This window comes from Hyperolius riggenbachi, chromosome 7 (genome assembly GCF_040937935.1).
Source record: "Hyperolius riggenbachi isolate aHypRig1 chromosome 7, aHypRig1.pri, whole genome shotgun sequence".
In the NCBI taxonomy this organism is placed as follows: Eukaryota; Metazoa; Chordata; class Amphibia; order Anura; family Hyperoliidae; genus Hyperolius; species Hyperolius riggenbachi.
In genome coordinates, this window is record NC_090652.1 from 106776445 (window position 1) to 106797041 (window position 20597).

Below are 20597 nucleotides of genomic sequence, written 5' to 3' on the forward strand. Positions count from 1 at the left end.
ACAAAGCCGGCGTTACGCCACAATGCATCACCGTGAATGTAGTGTGTGTGTGTGGGGGGGAGGGACACCTCTAGTCCTCTAGTCCTCTCAAGGAGTCAAGGAGACCACATTGTTCGGCATGTTTCTGGTCCACTGTTTTACAATACTATTACTATTATAAACAGTTTGCCCTTGTTTGTTAAATATCTTAGGTACTTTCTTAACCATAATATCTCAAGTACCCTCTTAAGGTGGTCGTGCATCTAGCGATTTGGCTGTATGATTAACCATTTGATTCGATCATTTTATCAAAACAAGAGAGAATAGAGAGTATGCCCAATTGATGAAAAGTGGCCGGTATGTTAAATCACCAATTTAGTCGTTCCAGCAGGATTGAAGGGCAATGATGGATCGGTCAATTGCACAGGAATTGGCTACGGTTAACATATCATTTGATTGACACTGAATTGATTTTTGCATCCAAAACAAGGAGACCCAATATTGGTCAGATCGATTAGTGATGGTGAATTGCATAGGTTATCACTTGTAGTGTGTGGGCCACTTGTCGATCAACTTTTGATCAACCACATTAGTTGAGCGCTTAGTCGATTGAATCCAAATCGCTAGATGTATGGCTACTTTCACACATATATTATCTCAAGTTTCCTTTTACAGTGCATTTGGGCTTTCTCCAAAGCAACGTAGCAACCGCAATGCATGTTGGGCTGACTGGTGTAATAACTCCCCATGTCTACCTGTAGCACCATGAATCTAATCTGTACCAGGACCACCTGCACTACTTGTATTCCAGCTGCATTAGTTACTGGTGCACTTGCACTTCTCTGTGGACCCAAGGGGTGCTTCTAGCCTTTTTGTTGCTGCAGGCAAGAAATCCTGTGCCCCCCCCCCCCCCCCCCCGCCACACACACACACACTCACACACACATTATAGAACACTTTGCACATATTAGCCATCAGAAAAGGTTACCGTATATACGCGCATATAAGCCGACCCGCATATAAGCCGACCCCCCAACTTTTCCCTGAAAAAACAGGGGAAAATGATTGACCCCCATATAAGCCGGGGGTAGGAAATGCTGGATTGGTGCAGCCCCCCAGTGTGTCCCAATATAGCTAGTATAGTGCCCAGTATAGGTAGGTAGTGTCCAGTATAGCTAGTATAGTGCCCAGTATAGCTAGTAAAGTGCCCAGTATATCCAGTATAGTGCCCAGTATAGCGCCCAGTATGGGTAGGTAGTGCCTCAGTTTAGCTAGTATAGTGCCCAGTTTAGCTAGTATAGTGCCACAGTATGGCTAGTATAGTGCCCAGTTTAGTTAGTATAGTGCCCAGTTTAGCCAGTATAGTGCCCAGTTTAGCCAGTATAGTGCCCAGTTTAGCTAGTATAGTGCCCAGTTTAGCCAGTATAGTGCCCAGTTTAGCTAGTATAGTGCCCAGTTTAGCTAGTATAGTGCCCCAGTATGGCTAGTAAAGTGCCCAGTTTAGCCAGTATAGTGCCCAGTTTAGCCAGTATAGTGCCCAGTTTAGCCAGTATAGTGCCCAGTTTAGCCAGTATAGTGCCCAGTTTAGCTAGTATAGTGCCCCAGTATGGCTAGTAAAGTGCCCAGTTTAGCCAGTATAGTGCCCAGTTTAGCCAGTATAGTGCCCAGTTTAACCAGTATAGTGCCCAGTTTAGCCAGTATAGTGCCCAGTTTAGCCAGTATAGTGCCCAGCATAGGTGGGTAGTGCTCCCCCCGCGGCCGCCGCTGCTATTACCTGCTTAGGCAGCGGCCGCTTCCTAATCCGCGTTCCTCTTCTGAACTTTCTCAGAGTGTATCACAGCAGCGCGCCGGGCGCTGCTGCTGTGACGATGCAGAGTGCAGGAAAGAGCGCGGCTCCCTATAGCGGCAATCTGTATCGCTGTTACCAAGGGAACCGCTCTTTCCTGCCCCCTGCATCGTCACAGCAGCAGCGCCGGGCGCGCTGCTGTGATACACTCTGAAAAGTTTTAGAAGGGGAACGCAGATTAGGAAGCGGCCGCTGCCTAAGCAGGTAATAGCAGCGGGGGGGGGAGTGGGGCGCGGACCACCTACCACCCACCACTAGACCACCAGGGAAGACTCGCATACAAGCCGACCCCCCAACTTTTGACCCCCTTTTTGGGGGTCAAAAATTCGGCTTGTATGCGAGTATGTACGGTAACTATGAAATGGGGCCCTGGGCAAGATAACACTTTTTGCCCTCCACTGATAGTCACCTGGCTTATTTAGTTAGATTTGGTGGGGGCTTGCATCCATCAGGCCCCTAGGCTTTCTGCAGATCCTAGGCAGCTGCCTAGGTTTGCCTTGTGGATGATCCAGCTCTGTATGCCATACAGCATATATGCTGCCAGTATGCACCTCAAATAAAAACAGCAACCACACTACAAGTTCCAATGTCAGTCACATTGCAGGATCAGATTATCAAGCAAGACATTCTTCATTTCAGAATAATTTTCACAAACCTTGAGATATGCAAATACGTTACCACCTCTTAGGATAGGACTGGAGTGGGTATATCAAACACACAATTGGAGAAACTCACTCCCAAACAGTTCTCTGCTGCTTTATAAAGCCTGCAGGCTGCTTATAAGCCAATGAGAAATGCACACATATAATACACCTAGCTTGTAGTGATTAATCAAGCAGAAGCTGAGCAAGTCAGCCAGTCAGTAGGAGAGGGCTTCAGTTGCATATAGACAATGGCTATATGACCAGCAGGGGGCACCAGCGTGCAGGATATTCCCTCTTATCTGCCCCCCTCCTAACTAAACTGCATGGGATACTACAATAAAATTAAAAACAATGGTGCATGAGCCAGCCTGGGGCCCCGGGAACTCTCACTGCCCGGGGCCCCAGAACCAGCATCTAACACCATATGTGAGCGCAGCCAAAACCTTGGAGCCGCCACCTCCAAGGCCTGTTTCCTACTGCTCTAAAACTTACCAAACACAGAATTGGAGAAACTCACTCCCAAACAGTTCTCTGCTGCTTTATAAAGCCTGCAGGCTGCTTATAAGCCAATGAGAAATGCACACATATAATACACCTAGCTTGCAGTGATTAATCAAGCAGAAGCTGAGCAAGTCAGCCAGTCAGTAGGAGAGGGCTTCAGTTGCATATAGACAATGGCTATATGACCAGCAGGGGGCACCAGCGTGCAGGATATTCCCTCTCATCTGCCCCCCTCCTAACTAAACTGCATGGGATACTACAATAAAATTAAAAACAATGGTGCATGAGCCAGCCAGGCGTCCAGCGATTCACCCTTAGGGAGTGTCTAAATCTGATCTCTGAATGATTCTTTATCTGAGACTTAGCAGAAGGCTTTTTGTGAAGAGAGCAGAAGGCTATTTCTCCCCAGTCCCTTACAACAGTCTTTCAGAACAGGAATTTTTTCCCCTTGGACTAACAGTAATTTATTGCACCTTTCCCCATCAAAGCTGCTCCAAGTCACCACCTGGGTGGTCTGTAGGTTAAGGCGCCTCTGTGTGGACCATACATATAAATGCTGTTCCCTTCTAGATAGTGATGTGTGGTACTAGCACTTATTTATGATTTTTATAAATGTCTTTTTTTGCAGCAAATACTTTTTTCTATACTCCTTTCTCTATAGCTGGTTGTGGTTAGTACCCTCAACAGTGTATGTGTGGGGGCCACATTATATCATATTATTACAAGGTTAACAGATTACAGGTAGTACCAGGGCCGGTTTAAGCAACAATGGGGCCCCACGGCAAAATAAACCTGGGGGGCCCCAACAGATACCCTGGAGCAAAAATTGGCATTAAGGGACCTTTTTTGCAGCTGATCTAGTCAGGATTTGAAGCCCCAATCGGTCGGAGCTCCACATTCTGGCTACCCAGGCCTGCATGGGGGACAAGGGGTTAAAAAGTTTCAGGAGGGGGGACCCCACTTAATTTAAAAAAAAAAAAATCCCACACTCTAAACATAAAAAAAAAATTGGGAAAATAGGAAAAAAATGTCAGGGATCTTCATACAGCCATATTGTGGCTGTATAGCCATCCCTAGCCAAAACGCTGCGGCTGCGTATGGACCCCCTGGAAACCCCGTCAGGAAATGTATTGCTCTTTCTCTTGATACATGTAAAATGACACTACCGTTAGGTACTACTAAAAGTGACATTTACTGCATTTAAAAGTATACTTTTTCCTTCGAAACTTTAAAATCGATTTTCTCAAAAAACTATAATGTCTTTTTAAAAAATAGTTTGTTCCTCTTATTCCCAATGATCTCCTTACCATATCCTGCAAATTTAGGGTTTCTAGAATTTAAGGTGGATTTTCTATTAACCATTAAAGTCGGCTGGTTTTTAAATGTGTATTTTTTTTTCCTTTGAAACTTTAACATCGATTTTCTCAAAAACTATAAGGTCGATTTGAATTTTTTTTTCCGCTTGTAGCCACTGGGGACCCCTACAAGCTCTGGGGCAGCTGCCTCCTTTGCCTCTATGGTAGCGCCAGCCCTGGGTAGTACCCAACTTAAGAAACTACTTGAAAATGTGACATATATCACAACACAAATTAGTTTACTATGTGTTTCCGGCTACCAATAGCCACAGTTTGCACAGTGGGAGATGATTTTTGTCCCGCAGGGTTTAAGGTTAGGTGGCATTGTGAAGGGGGGGGTATAAGTTGAGATGTATAGGGGAAGGGGCTATTAGCAGTTCGGGGAGGGGGGGAGGATTATTAGTTGTTAATAGTTGCCCACCAGGGAGTGGTCTGTATGAGAGTAAGGAGAGGTAAGGTGATGGTGAAACATCGGCAAATGTTACCGATATTTCGCTATATCAATTAAGTAGTAGAATATCAATAAATTTACTGATTTTTCTACTACTTCTATACTATGCAACCTTAACCAAACGTTTTTGCTCAGTGGTGGCGGTGGTGTGAAGAAGCTACACTATCATAACTACTGACAGCTGCAAGGAAAGAACCACAGTGTGCAATCCCTGCTGTCATTTTGTATAGCTGTGTACCGCAAATGTGTTGAAGACTCATGGAGGTTTTTTTTTATATCCTGGTGTTGTGCCCACTCACCAAGTGACTATGCTCCAGCCTCATCACTGGTGCAGAGACCATAACATAACATCAAAGGGGAGCTGTGCTGATCACTACTCACTCATGCAGGGGGTCAGGGTGCAGCTGCATATTGATATTATTAAATCACAGCAGGAGGTTTTTACCCCCCTGGTTCTGATCTGGAAAAACCCTTTAAAGCAGAATTGTCAGCCACAAAATCAAATTCCATTTACCCACTGCTCTGTGTTTATTATGTAATCTACATCATGACCCAGCATTGCGAGCACTCCAGTATAATCATAAATGTTTCTGCTGTAATAAATATTATCTGTCAGCCTGTCTCCTTTCTGGTTCATTGCCGGGGAGAGGAAGGCTTGTCATCTCCCCTCCCACATTTCTGCTCCTCACTGATTAGCTGAGGGCAGTTCAGCATGACACGAGGCTGAGAGAGAAAATACACCTCACCCCTCTGCAGAAGCTGCTGAAATACAATTTATGCTGTGCTCACATGTGTTTCTAGTACAAAAAAAAAAGTAAAAAATGGAGGGAATTACATTAGGCTTGGCTTCAATCAGACACTTATTCAGCTCCAAGTACCTTGTACAGCTAAATCTAAGTGAACCTGGGGTGTGAGTTACATAGTTGCTGTAATATTTATTTCCTTCTAAACAATACCAGTATTTAGCTGCAGTAGTGCCAAAATCACACCAGAAACTAGCATGTAGCTAATCTTGTCAGATCTGACTATGATGTCAAACGCCTTATCTGCTGCATGCTTGTTCAGGGTCTGTGGCTAAAAGTATGAGGCAGAGGGTCAGCTGGACTGCCAAGCAACTGGTGTTGCTTGAAAGGAAATCAATATGACAGCCTCCATATAATTCTCACCTCGGGCTCACTTAGATTCAGCTGAATGAGTGGCTCTGCTTCCCTGCTCGCAGCATTCAGCAGCCGGGTAAGTACAATCAGTGGGAACCGGCTCTTTATCTCTCCTTGTGTTGGAGACTGAAGCATTTTAGACAGATATTTTGGCTATTTTATTATTTGCTAATAGCATCTTAGTGTGTTCTTAAAGTTTTCCTACCAACAGCCCAGTTTGTTTCCAGACGCTGAAGTACCTGCAAGTCTTCTCAGCGGCAACTTATTTTACTTTGAAGCTGCAGATGCGCGGCGCCCTGAACATTTTCATGTGCAAATTTTATTTCCAGATTTGTGCGGCTGTTGAAGAGAATAATAGATCCATAGGAAATGTCTCGTTTTCTGCGCCAGCCCTATTTTTGTGGATATTAGCTTCCCTCCCACGTCCAATCAGATTTCACTTGTCTCCTTTTTCCTAGTTCATGAAAAACGGTTCATACTGTGGATGCAAATGAAAAAAAAACAAAACCCTAAACTTATTGTAGAGGCATGTGTAAGATTGTGCACCTATTTACGTGCACATGTCATGTTTAGACATGTTCTTCTGATGTTTCCATCTTGAGCTGTCTCATAATTGTGTTACATTATGCAGCCGCTCTCTGTCATTACTTATTCTTGATTGAGCATTGTGTTATTGTTCTAACAGGGAAGTGCTACATTTGTTTATGGACTGCTTTTAATGGCTCGGCGCTGCAGTTGACACCATTGTTGTAACTTAAAGTGGACCCAAATTAAAAATACAAGATTTCAGAAATAACATCTATTTTCTAAATTATAGTAATAAATAGCAGCCTTCTTTCAGCCTCATGATGACAAATATAAAATATTTTACATTTATTGGAGGAACCCCTCCCTTCCTTTCATTTTGCCGGGATTGTCCTGGCAAACTGGTGGAGTAGATGGTGTCCAGCAAAGGAGGAATTGCTAATGGCTGCCACCTGTATAACCCTAGTTATGAAAAAAGAGGAGGATGAAAAGCATGCACTGAAATGCTCATAGGCTTGAAGGAGTGTTTATTTATCTTTGTATGTGTCAGAGTGGGGAAACTAAATATTTTGAATTAAAAAAATGTTTGGTTTGGGTCCGCTTTAAGTCTTGCTTAAAGTGAAATATACAAATCTATCTACACGCACACTCACGCGCACGCACACGCACGCACACGCACACACACACTCACGCACACTCTCTCACACACACACTCTCACACACACACACTCTCACACACTCACTCACACACTCACTCACACACACTCTCACACACACTCTCACACACTCACTCTCACACACTCACTCACACACACTCACTCACACACACTCACTCACACACACTCACTCACACTCACACTCTCACTTCTGATCCTATCTGACCTTTTCCTCTTCCTACTACCCTATTGAAAAATAGTAACATTTTAAATACATACTTTTCTCCCAGAGTAAAATGTACTATAAATTTTTCATACCTTGCTGACACTCACAGTAAGCAGTGAAAATCTGACAGCCTTGACATCCTCATGGTGGATACTGTTCGTTCTCAACTTATAAGTGATGAATACAACTAATAAGCAGTTATTGACTTTGATTTGTTAGCATGGCTTCCACTTCCTTGGCCGCTGATGTAATGCATGGTATGATCATTTTGTGATTATTTTTTAGTTCCTTCTAATTTTGCCATGATCTAAAACTAATTGGACATTCATGGCTGGAGATGAGGTCATGTTGGATTTAGTACATCTATAGTGAAATCGGTAAAAGATCATCATTTAGGAACATCCTTCAAAGAATTGTGGCCGGCAGGTCAGCATGGATAACAGCATTTGACAGTTGGAGGGCATTTGTCTATTTCTTTCCTGCAATACACACTGCCATACTTGCGATGAGAGCTTTATTTTTGATCATACATTTTGAAAATGGCTGCGCATCTAAAGATAAGTCAAGGAAACATACAGCTTCCTATAACAAAACTGATCATGTGACTACCGAAGCACCAGCATTCAAGAATGTAATTTTGCCAGGCTTCTTGCCACTTTGTGTTGCCAATGGAAAATACGATTTCTCCTATAAATGTTCTGCCAGCTTTTTCTTGGGTTTGGGATTTCCATGTTGGCATTCGGCCATGAAAAAGGCATAATGAATGCAAGAAAACAAAGGTATTTGATTGCTGATGTAAAACATACTCCAAACTGCTTTACAGAACTTTTTAAAATTCTTTTTATGACTTTTTTTTCTAGTTTCTCTCTTTTCCTCATCACATTTTATCTACTAACGCACATCGGTGGAGACAGGATTGCAATTTTTTCCTAATTAGACAAGGATCCTTCTGAAGAGGGTTTGTTTTTCCCTTGCACAGGCGTCTTTGCTTTCAGGAATCAGAATGCTGAAATGTCAAAAAACAAGTAATGTTCTGTGCCGGATTTCCCTTGAGATAACCTTCAGTGCTGCTTTTCAAGTTGGAAATTGATAAGGCTGCTAAATGATTTCCTTCACATCTTTTCAATAAAATAACTCTGACACGAACCTGGCCAGCTTCTCCCGAGAATAGGGGACTTTTTATTCCATTTAGGGGACCTGCAGCTCAGGGTGACCCTGAGGTAAATACTGGAGGGCACAGCTTTCAAGACTGAATAAGGGGCTTGATGTGATGACCTAAAATACTGCTGAAGTCAGGACAAAGCAAACGATCTCTCTTGTAAAATAGTATTACTTGTTTAAAACAGAACTTTGGCTTTGTTTGAACGAGAGTTTGGATTTTATATCCATTTGTTACAGTACTTTGATTTTAAAGTGAGGCATTTTGATAAAAAAAAAGTGGGGAAGAATATTACTACTGCTCTTTGATGATCCGTACATACTCAGTATACTGAGACAGATGACTATAATTCTTGAAACCCATTTAAATGGTTCATGGATCTGGCCACCCTTAAATGGTATTTGGAGTGGCATGATGTGATAAACATGTACATATAGTACCAATCCTACTTAAAGAGAATATGTACTCTAAAATTCTCACAATAAAAAGCATACCATTCTATTCATTATGTTTGCTTGGGCCCCTCTTTGCTGTTTCTGCCACTCCCTGCTGCAATCCTGGCTTGTAATTGCCAGTTTTAGGCAGTGTTTACAAACAAAAAACATGGCTACTAACCAGCATGTGAAAGGCTGAGAGAAGCTCAGTCTGTGATGCATACAGAGCCTGGAGGGGGCGTGGAGAGGGTGTGTATAACTTCTACCTATCACAGCAGAGCAGCACATTCCTGCCTGAGCCAACAAAGCTGACAAAGGAAAAAAGATTAGATTATATAACAGAGATAATACAGCCACCGTGCAACTAGGAAAGGCTGCAGTAAGACAGGCCACATTAGAACAGGTATAGGAACTTATAGGATAGAAGAAATAAGGCTGAAAATTTTGTTACAGAGTCTCTTTAACACTTGCCTGTGATCCCTTTTTATTTTGTTTGTTTTATAATTGCAAAGCGTACAAAACCATTGTTTAAGCTTTGCTGGTAGGCCATAAAATGTTTGTGCTATTGTACCAACACTTCTAATAGGAGATAAACAATGGAGGAGTGAAAAACATCCGGCACTGCAGCAATTTAAAGTTGCGTTTAATTCAGACTGTGTTCAAGTGGAATGCATACAGCAAACAGTACTATATAAGGAACATTACAGTCCTACCATGGGTGTGTTGCGTGGCAGTGGGCGCTGGGTGTAGTTCGGGTAGCCTAACGGCCGTTTCGCACGGCGGTGCTTCTTCTGAGGCTCGTCCACGCTGGCACACAGTAACATCCGGGTATTTATTCCCTGGTTGTGATTGGCGGTAGGCTGTCTGTTTCCCTCTCTCCCTGTTCCACATAGAACCAGCAAACGCAGAGCCTCCTTGGTGAGGCAATGTGGGTGCTGGCAAGTCTCCGTATCTATGTTGCAAGACTTGCTTCTTTTTCTTGCATCTTTTAACCCCCTTTTTTCACTAATTCTTTTTCACTTCACTTACTTTAATCAACACTTTAATTTGTCACTAACAACCTTATTTCTTCATCACTTTGTCTTCACAAGCAAGCCTATCATGACGCGGTGCGCACTGTTGGTCACGCTGATTGGCTGGGGAATAACACCAGCCTTGTTCATAAAGTATGTCATGACGACGTTAGCCGGCGATACTTAGCAGCGTGGCCAATAGCGGCCTCACAACGTGAGGACCGTCTATTACGCGTGCCGCGTCATGACATTGCGACCTCCCACTTACGCTTTGTTTTGAAAGCGTAGGCTATAGGCCAGGCTGAGCACCAGTAGGCGGGTACGCAACAGGCGGACTTTGGTCCGCCTACCGCCAATCACAACCAGGGAATAAATACCCGGATGTTACTGTGTGCCAGCGTGGACGAGCCTCAGAAGAAGCACCGCCGTGCGAAACGGCCGTTAGGCTACCCGAACTACACCCAGCGCCCACTGCCACGCAACACACCCATGGTAGGACTGTAATGTTCCTTATATAGTACTGTTTGCTGTATGCATTCCACTTGAACACAGTCTGGATTAAACACAACTTTAAATCGCAGCAGTGCCGGATGTTTTTCACTCCTCCATTGTTTATCTGTCATAATGCTGCACGCAGTCATCCTGAGCACGCAGATTAGACACCCATGGGTTTGATGTCGCAAAATGCGTCCCGCCTAATCTAAAGGGCCAATCCTCCAAGTAGTGCCGGTCACTACTCAGCTAATCTACTTTGTTTTAAACTTCTAATAGGAGGATGGTGATTAACCACTTCAGCCTACAGCTTCGAAAATCGTATGCATCTGAGCAATGTTCACCTCCCCATTCATTCGCCAATAACTTTATCGCTGCTTATCACAATTAATTGATCTATATCTTGTTTTTTTCCGCCACTAATTAGGCTTTCTTTGGGTAGTACATTTTGCTAAGAGCCACTTCACTGTAAATGCATTTTAACAGGAAGATTAAGAGAGAAATGGAAAAAATTCATTATTTCTCAGTTTTTGGCCATTATAGTTTAAAATGAATACATGCTACAGTAATTAAAACCCATGCATTTTATGTGCCCATTTGTCCCGCTTATTACACCTTTTAAATTACGTCCCTATCACAATTTATGGTGCCAATATTTTATTTAGAAATAAAGGTGCATTTTTTTCAATTTGCGTCCATCACTATTTACAAGCTTATAATTTTAAAAAATTGTATAAGATACTCTCTTGACATGCATATTTAAAAAGTTCAGACCCTTAGGTAACTATTTATTTATTTATTTTTTTTATTGTATTTTGTTTTATTTATTTTTTTTAATAAAAAAATGTATTTGGGTAATTTTAGTTTGGGAGGTAAATAGCCCATTTTAGATGTAATATAATGTGTGTATTTATTTAATAAATCTATGTGGGTGCAGTTTACTATTTGGTCACAAGATGGCCACATTCAAAAAAGTCCTGGATGCGAACGATCGCGCATCCAGGAAGGACAAAGAGGCTGGGGAAGCTCTGTACGGGCAGAAATACCGCGCTCTCTGATGAGAAAGCGTCGGTATTTCTGACGGGGACTTAGATCGGTGAATGGGAATTATATTCCCTTTCACTGATCGGGGAGGCAGCGGGAGCACGCGCGGGCGCGCGCCTGATCGTGCGCACCACACGGCTGCAGCAGCAGTGCCTATCTGGACGGATATATCCGTCCAGATAGGGCGAAGTGGTTAAAGTTTCATTGACGCAGGATTTTTTGTACCAAAAGAGGTACATTTTTTGTGTTTCTCTATATTATAGAGACTTGCAGACCGCTTGCAAGTTGTGGTCTTTTTTTTGTACACCTGGAATTTTTTATATTTGATCCAATACATATGCTTGTAATTATTCCAATTAAAAAAAGATTTATCCGCCTGATTTGATGATGCTGCGTGCGCCCGACACCAGGAGGTGCACCCAGTGTCATCGGAGGAGTATGCGGGGGGAAAGGAGACGACAAACGCAGGAGAACAGAGATCATTGCCGGGGATCGCAGAGAAGACATCAGGAATGTGCTTACTGGGAAGCCACAAGGGATTCCGTAAGCCAGTGACACCTCAGGTGAGTATTTATAATTGCTGAATGAGCCTGACTCGTCCTTAACATTGCTAGCTAGTTTTTTTTACAGACAAGTCAGGCTCGTCCATACCTCTAGGAAGGTTAACCACTTAACATCTCAGTCGTTTTCAGCTTATGCATCCGAGCAATGTTCACCTCTCATTCATTAGCCTATAACTTTATCACTACTTATCACAAGGAACTGATCTATATCTTGTTTTTTCCGCCACCAATTAGGCTTTCTTTGGGGGGTACATTTTGCTAAGAGCCACTTTACTGTAAATGCATTTTAACAAGAAGAATAAGAAAAAAAATGAAAAAATTCATTATTTGTCAGTTTTCGGCCATTATAGTTTTAAAATAATACATGCCTCCATAATTAAAACCCACGTATTGCTATTGCCCATTTGTCACGGTTATTTCACCATTTAAATTATGTCCCTATCACAATGTATCGCGACAATATTTTATTTGGAAATAAAAGAGCATTTTTTCCGTTTTGCATACATCACTATTTACAAGCTTATAAAAGAAAAAATAGAGAGAAATATTTCATCTTTACATAGATATTTAAAAAGTTTAGATCCTTAGGTAAATATTTGTGTGTTTTTTTTTTTATAGTAATGTTTTTTTTGTTTTTTTATTATTAAAGATTTTATGTGGGCATTTTTGGGAGGGTGGGATATAAAAGTGTTTTATTTGGGGAAATATTGGTGTATTGTAATGTTTTTGGGTATTTACTTGTAGTTTTACTTTTTGGCCACAAGATGGCAATCTCGATTTTTTTTTACATGACGTCACTCTAAGCGTACAATGTACGCTTAGAGGGACACAGCTTCAGAAAGAGCGAAGCTTCCGAGAGAAGCTGTCGCTTTTTCAGCGGGGGAGAGGAATCAATGATCGGGCTCCCTAGCCCGATACATTGATTCCGTGGCTACCGACTCCGCGGCCGGGAGTGCGCGTGCACGCGCGCGATCGGCCGCGGGAGCGCGCTTGTCCTCCTTGACGTTTTTATACGTCAAGGAGGACAAAGTGGTTAATATGTTATTTCTCTCTTAGAGGAGGAAGTTACAGCAATAACGTTAGTGTAATGTTAGTTATGGCTCAAACGTCAAGGGGAAATTTTCAACTCTTAAACCTGAAAATTCAATGTTGGGTCTAAGTTCTATTTAAGATTTGATGTACAGATAGTACTTATCTTATTAGTTTATTTTCATTTTAGGTTAACTGGTTCCGAACGGCGGTGATTGAAATCTATGTGCTGTTCGGGGCCTGTTATTCCTGCCAGTGTTTCGATTTTGCCTCACTGTCATGCCGCATACTCGCCACTCTCGTCGCTCCCGCCGATCTCGCCGATGTCTTCCTACCACAGCTAACTCACTCTGCCATTTCTATGATGACAGAGCTCCATTAGCCGGTCATGAGCCAATTTCATTGGCTCCTGACCCCGTTATCAATGTAAGCGAATCCCATTGGCTTACATTGATCACACGGTCAGGAGCCAATGAAAGCGGCTGATATCCAGCTCACGGAGCTCTGCCATCATAAAGACTGCAGAGTGGGTGGCCTGAGGCAGCGGGCGTGCGGTGTGTATGGCAGTAGCAGTAATTTGCCGGAAGGAGACGGTTTTTGGTGCCAGCGATCTTTGGTCCTTAAGGTGCCAGAGACTGCTGGTACCGAAGGGGTTAAGCAATAATGACCTCTATCCCCTTCTACGATTCTACATGGCAATGCACAGTCACAGTTTATAGTGCATATAACAAATGGGCATCGGGCCTTAGGCCTAGGGCTCACCGGAGCATTTGCTGCTGCATCGGTGATCAGAAAAGCGTGGCAATAGTGGACCCCTGTGAGTGGTTCCACTGCAGCATTGTGATTGCTGAACGATCTCAAAAGTCTTGCTTGCAGCATTTTGGGGGCAGTCCAGTAACCATCCCATTCAATGGCTGCAGGGCCAAATCTTGATTACATACGAGAATCACACTTCAAATTAGGGTACTTTGCAATTTGGACGTCATGAATGATTTAGATTCGGAATCTTGGCCGCTAGTTGGCACCAGAAGCCATTGTTTCCTCCAGTCCTCTACAGATACTCAAATGAAGAACTTGCTGTGCAGGACTATGTGTATCCAAAATAAGTTTATGGAATTACCATTCCTCTTATGTACATTCTTATGACAGGTGATATAACTTTCTACATCAGGTAAACTCTATGCTGTTAGTTCATGTAGTCAGAAAAAAAATCTAGTGTTCAGCACAGCTTCCCTGCATCTTGTATTGCCTACAGAATTTCCCATCCTCCATACACCTTCCTTATAAAATTTTAGCAGCTTCATAGGTATGATCTCGCTTGATAGTGCATTGCTTTTGACTTCAGCTGGCAGAACTTTGTGCCATTGCTTTTGACCTCAGCTGGCAGAACTTTGTGCTGTGAATACTTGGAATGCTTTGATGTCTCTCTGCTAGCAGAGACTATAGAAACTGAAAGCAAAAGTCATCTTTTATTTCACACTGCTCCCTAGTGACAAGTGGCCAAAAATACACATTACATTAGTACTAATTAGTAGCAAGGAAATGTAACAAATAAAACAAAATATGCTTAAATAAATTGACCTGAAGTACTTGTAAGCTTCTAAATTAATTGACGCTAGGATTAAAGCTCATTTGCCTGATGTAATTACAAGTATCTAATGGTTACAAGAAGGAGGGGGATAAAGAACAACGAGCAAGGTGGGGGTAAACTGGGGTCCTTTTACTGCAAAGCCCTATAGAAGCTGCATTATAGCTATTGTCCCTGGTCATGGCTATGAGCTTACGTGAATGGAAGTGGTGAGGAGTTTCTTCCCACAGTAGCCAATTGATTGGTCTCAACATTGCAACAGGAAACGGTGCACTCCCTTGACATCCTCACCTGTAGATGTGCAGCTGTTTTCCACTTATGCCATTACAATTAAATTCCTTTGGTAATTGTAATTTGCATCCAGGAGAAAGAAATGGAGGGGTCAGTGCGGCCCATCTTGTGAAAATACAAGTTGTATGCTTAGTACTTTAGGTTGATCCACTGGTGGTAACATTTAAGTAGCCATTGAACTGGAAGCAGTATGCGGATCAGGAATGTCATATTTAAAAGGTCTGCATTACAGGCATGGAAGTATCACTTTTAGGAGAAGGTTATCAGTGGCAACCTCTATATTTCCAACCTGATTGGTTTGCTTTTCAAGTTTGTATTGATCTGTGGGTAATAGTGAGTTAGCTATAAGTAAAGGAGTACTCCGAGGAACTGCTGGCTTTACCCAAATCCATTTGGTCTTCCCATTTGCCATCCTCACTTTTTTCAGATTGCTTATTCTCCTGTCTCTACATCTCCCCTTCTCTAGCCCAGTCATTCTCTAGCATAATTCCATTTCCATCTATCCTTAAGGTTGGGGGGGAAGGGATCGCAGAAAGACTGAATGTTGAGAAAACAATAACTTTGGTCAGGATTATATTTTTCCAGCTTTTGTTTACACTTTCTTTTGTTTAACAAGAGTGCGTTGACTCTGGAAAAAATTTTTTTGCTTGTCTTGGCTCCTGTTGCATGCAACAGGAGTCCCGGTCAGCAAGGCTATTAGCCCCGTGCACGGAAAAAGCGTGAGTGCCCTAAAGCACCCCCACAAAACGTGCACGAGTAGCCACGGGCCCCACAATACAGCAGGGCCCTTCCGGTTGTTCCCCGAAGGGAACCTTCCCCCTTTGCCATCGGCTCAGTGGGTGGCATCCTCCAACACCCGAGGAGTTGAAGGATCCTGGAGTCCTCCGAGGAGCACCCCTACTGTGCCCAGTGGTTGCCCAAAGGGCCTGGCCATGTGGCATCCCACATGGTCCGGGTGGCTCCCCCGAGAGGGAGCCGGGTGGGAACCGAAGTCCCCGGTGCCAGCAAGCTGGCCCCGACCTTGCGGCCGGAGTGATAAAAATTCCGCACTCTCCCTAGCCAAAAGGCCGGGGAGCTGCGTTAGTTGGCGATGCATATGTGCAGTACAGACCAAAGCACCCTACTTCCGCCTGAGATCTGCCACATCTCAGGTTTTTTCAGGTGCACCTGGAGCGCCACTTCCAGGGGCAGTACGCCTAAGCAAAGCCCTCAGCCATTCAGCCTCGACCATGGTATAGATCCATTCAATCAACCCCTGGGAATTACGACCAGGAAGGACACCCTGCCACAGTGCCATCCTTCCAGGTCCCCCCAAAAATTTCAAGAACAGATACTACACTTGATCTTAGCCAAAAGGCCGAGAAGCGACTCTGGAGCAGCATCCACACTAAGGAAGTATATGTACTTTCCTGACACTGGTAATTGCACTGTGCGGGGCGGGCTTTGGGAAGTGAAAGGCAGACTTTGAGCAAGTTGCTGTGGCATCATAGCAGTGCTGGGATGTGAGCAGTCAATTTCTAAAAGCCTGTGTAGCTCTAGGAGAAACAAGTTTGCTTTCCTAAAACAGAAAGAATTTGCGATAATTCAGGTTGGAGTGAGCTCGAGATGTCTCCCAGGCACCACTGCTGAATATATGCAAATTAACCATTGTACCCTTAGAAGCTAAACACACCTCCAGAACCGCTGGAATGCAATGATGTGTCAGCTTGTTAATATGTACAGAGCCATAATAATCCAACATGCATACAGACTGTTTCGGATTGTTTGATCCTCATCAGTGCATGGCATGGATTAATTTGGCTCTATGGAGTAGGGCTAGTAGCTCTAGGAGAAAACACTTTGTTTCTCTGGAATTATTTCAGGACCACAGACAGCTCCATTGACTTGACAGAAATAGTCCATACCACAAACTGCTTTATGCTCTGACAATCCTTTTTCATAAAGTAACAAACAGTGTGCAAGCTCCATTAACTCATGTGATATAATCAGATTTTAGTGCTTAGCAAACTAGTACAATAGACAAACATGCAATGGGGTGTTACGGGTTATAGCATCTTGCACTGCTAACTCAATAAAAGTATGCTTATCATCGGCATTGGGCTACTAATGGTTAAGGCTTTATAGTAAGGTTTCAGTGCATACACCCAATACTCAGAACTGACCTGAGGATTATCAATGTGCTTGGAGAGTACCACAAGATACTTGCATTTTTAACTGAATTCTTAGTTTGGTCATGCTTTATTTGGTAACGTGCACTTCAAGCCAGTTACCTGTGTGACAGAATCAGTCCTTGTTTGACTTAAGCCACACACACTTTGCATTTTTTTTGTGACCCGATTCAATTGTTCTTGATCATTTTAGGCAACCGATTTTGATTAATGATGCTCAAACCCACTGATCAGCTCCTGGCCAAACAACAATTTTCTATTTGCGTATCCTTGGTGTCTGGGGAAATACATGCAAGTGGCACACTAGGTGTTAGAGGGACTGTAGTGAAAATGAATTTAAAAAAATGATTTAGTCATGGTTTGCCCTTTGTAAAGTCTGTCTTCTCCTCGGTTTACACAAAATTTATCAGGTGGTGACATCTTTAGGTCCTGTAAGGTGATCTCTGTGGAATGTGTTTACTGTGGATTCCAAAACCTGTACAAATGATACCTTATCCCCCAGAATAATCTGACGAATTATGAGGGGAGGGGTTTGGGGTAGGGGATTCCTCAAAGCTTAAAGTGGACCTGAACTCTCATACAGGACAGAAGGAAAACCTAGAGAAATGCACCTTGTATATATTTAGAGATTTTGGCCTGTCTAAAGCTACATACTCACGGGGGACAATTGTCCCCCGTAGCATGCGCACACGTGAACAGGGAGCGACAGCTCCCTGCCGGCGACAGCTGTCCACATGTCTCGCCAGAAGGGCAGAGACGCGGTAGAAGCTGTTTGTGAATGGAGCATCCCCCGGCCGGATGCTCCATTCACTCGCGTAGGCCTCCTGTCTCTAGCCCGCGTACTCACGCGGGACTAGCGACAGTTCCGGCGAAGTCGCGGCGACAGCTGTAGCCGGCGTTTGAACATGTCAATCTCCTGGCTACAGCTCCGACGGGCGACGGTTCGGGGCGCGCGCGTTATACACATGGGCGACCTGTCGCCGCAACACGCGCGTGCCACGTGGCTGCGGCGACGGCCGTACCCCGTGTGTATGGGCCTTAATTCTACCAAATCTGTGACTAATAAAAGTGTAATTTGATCTATCCGCTTAGTCAGCTTAGGAATCTCATCAGTCCTCATCAGAGCAGCTAATTTGTAAACACAAGATTTTAACCTTTTGTCTGCTTCCACAACACACTGCAGACTTATTGCAGGATTTGTATTAGCTGTAACAAATGTTTTGCTTTACGGGTTATTATGCTGTTTATCTTTTAGAGCAGAGAGGAAGTTCTGAGTTCAGGTGCACTTTAACAGTCTAGGCTAAGCCTGGGAGGGCGGGGCTACCGTCCAATAAATAGATATAGAAAGTGTTTATGGTGCTGAAACCAGGATAGTTGATATAAAAGTGGCTATCCTGAGTAATTAGCTACATGTTACGATTTGTCACTACGGTTCTTCTTTAAAGGGAATCTGAAGTGAGTAAAATTATTTAAAATAAACACATGACATAGCTGCAAATGAATATTAAATACTTACCTCACCGTCAGTTCCTCTCAGAAGCTCACCATTTTCTTCTTAAAGTGATCCCTTCCAGACAATTTTTTTTCAGAACTGAAATATACCAGTTGCTGTCAGTTATATATCAGCCGCTGTCACTTAAACTGAATGTGCAAGGTCATGTCCATGTTTCCCTATGGCTCAAGTGGGTGATATTTCAGTTTAACAGTGTGCTGACCAGGAAGCTGTAATGGGGTAAGGGCCATTTTTAAAATGGAGGACGGAGAATTCCATTCATCAGTGGACAAACAGGACGCAGGAGAGGAGAAAGAGATTGAGGAGTAGACTGCACAGGACGCAAGTATGACCTGTGTATTATTTTGAATTTTTATTTTAGTCCAGGTTCTCTTTAAATAGTAAAAGTTGCTGTGTTACAGTTGTGGCAGTTTCTTTTTAAAGAAATGTAGCGCACAGCAGTGCATCTCTCTCAGTAAAAGTTTAAAGGACTTTGAGAGTCATTGCATGTGGTAAGATGTTTGCTTTTCCTCTGTAATGTGCAGTCTTGAAATGCTTGAAATACAGCTGAAATCTAGTTGCTATGGGTAACAAGCCATAACGTCTTTTCGAGTTACATAGAATGACGCGCGCCCCCCCTTCCATGTGTACTCAGAGCTGTGGAAAACCAAAATAGCAGTGGTTATTAGATTCCCCGGGTAAACCAAAAGCAGAGATGCTGAGCTGTCAAATGCCTCAACTAATTGTCCAAGTATTATTTTTATTGTGGCAGTCAATTAGCAAATAGAATAATTAACTACATAATTGAGCACTAATTACATTTCATGCATGACGGTAATCACTCTCATTTAGTGCTGATGTCATTTCCTGACTGCTCTGTTAAATCCAGGCATTCAGCCCTGCTCTGAAGGGGGTACACTGTTTGTTCAGTCTCTGCGAGTGAGTCGTGACTTCCCACAACAAATGAAACTTTACTTAATGATTACAATACCCTCTATGAAATCAATTAAATGGCTCGCTCTGAGCGTCCCCTAAATTAATATGTATTCAATTACCAATGCATCTAGTGCAGTGTAATGTGAAATGTATTACCGCTAAGAAATCACTGTGGTGCAATTTCTTGTCATGCTTGGATTGTTTTTAGATTGCTGCGTCACAGAGCATTTTAGTGCAATGCCTGGCTTCATAAGCAGGTTTTTTTTCTCTTTTAATGTTATTTAAAGGGGCTCCTGGTAAAATTAAATGGATTCTCTGGTGTTATTAAAGTGAACCTGTTATATGAAATTTCAAATTAACAATATTTTCAAAAGACATTTGCTAATAGCAGGAAACCACACGGTACCCAAAACTGTATGGTAAGTGCAGGAGTTTGGGGGTCTCTCTGAGCACACCGAGGACTGTTTGTGAATGTAATACCTATTTTCTGCTGCTGATTGGCTATTAGGGCTTTTGGTGCACCAGTATGTCACTTCTGATGTGGAAGTATCAGCTCTAATGAAAACTTGAAGAATGTATTAACTGACTAGGTCAGCGTAAACTCAAAACCTATTACTATCCCAAATCTTTAAAATAACTCTTTCCTTAGCCCTTAGCCCAAATCTAATGATTTTTTTCTCCATAACCCATCTATCTCTTACACAAACTATGGCCTTATAGCCCTACTAGCAGATAAAATGAAAAACATACAACAGGGCTCATGCTATGGGGTTCAGCAGTGCTCTGCATGTCTTGCCAGTGCCACTGTTTTCCCTAGCGTACGGCTTTCTACACTTCCAGGTGCCAGTCTGTCATGCTGGAGCTAGGACTGCTACTTCCACTGCTCCCAGCTCCCCATACAGGAGGGGTGCTAAACTCGCATAAGATACCGAAATCTAAAACCTAATCTAGGTTCAGGGCCAAATTGCTAAGATTTAACATTTATTAAACAGTTAAATTAAGTGGTGTATCTAGGGGATCTCGCTCCTCCCCCTTCTGCTCCTTAAGC

At 43.1% G+C, this 20597-nt stretch overlaps 1 protein-coding gene and 1 pseudogene across 1 annotated transcript in view; one reads left to right on the forward strand and one right to left on the reverse strand.

Annotated features, from left to right (window-relative positions):
- MAD1L1 (mitotic arrest deficient 1 like 1) overlaps positions 1-20597 on the forward strand; it is a 1144984-nt gene that overhangs the window by 453423 nt on the left and 670964 nt on the right. The window lies entirely within an intron of this gene.
- Positions 16121-16322, reverse strand: LOC137526268 (U2 spliceosomal RNA; annotated as a pseudogene).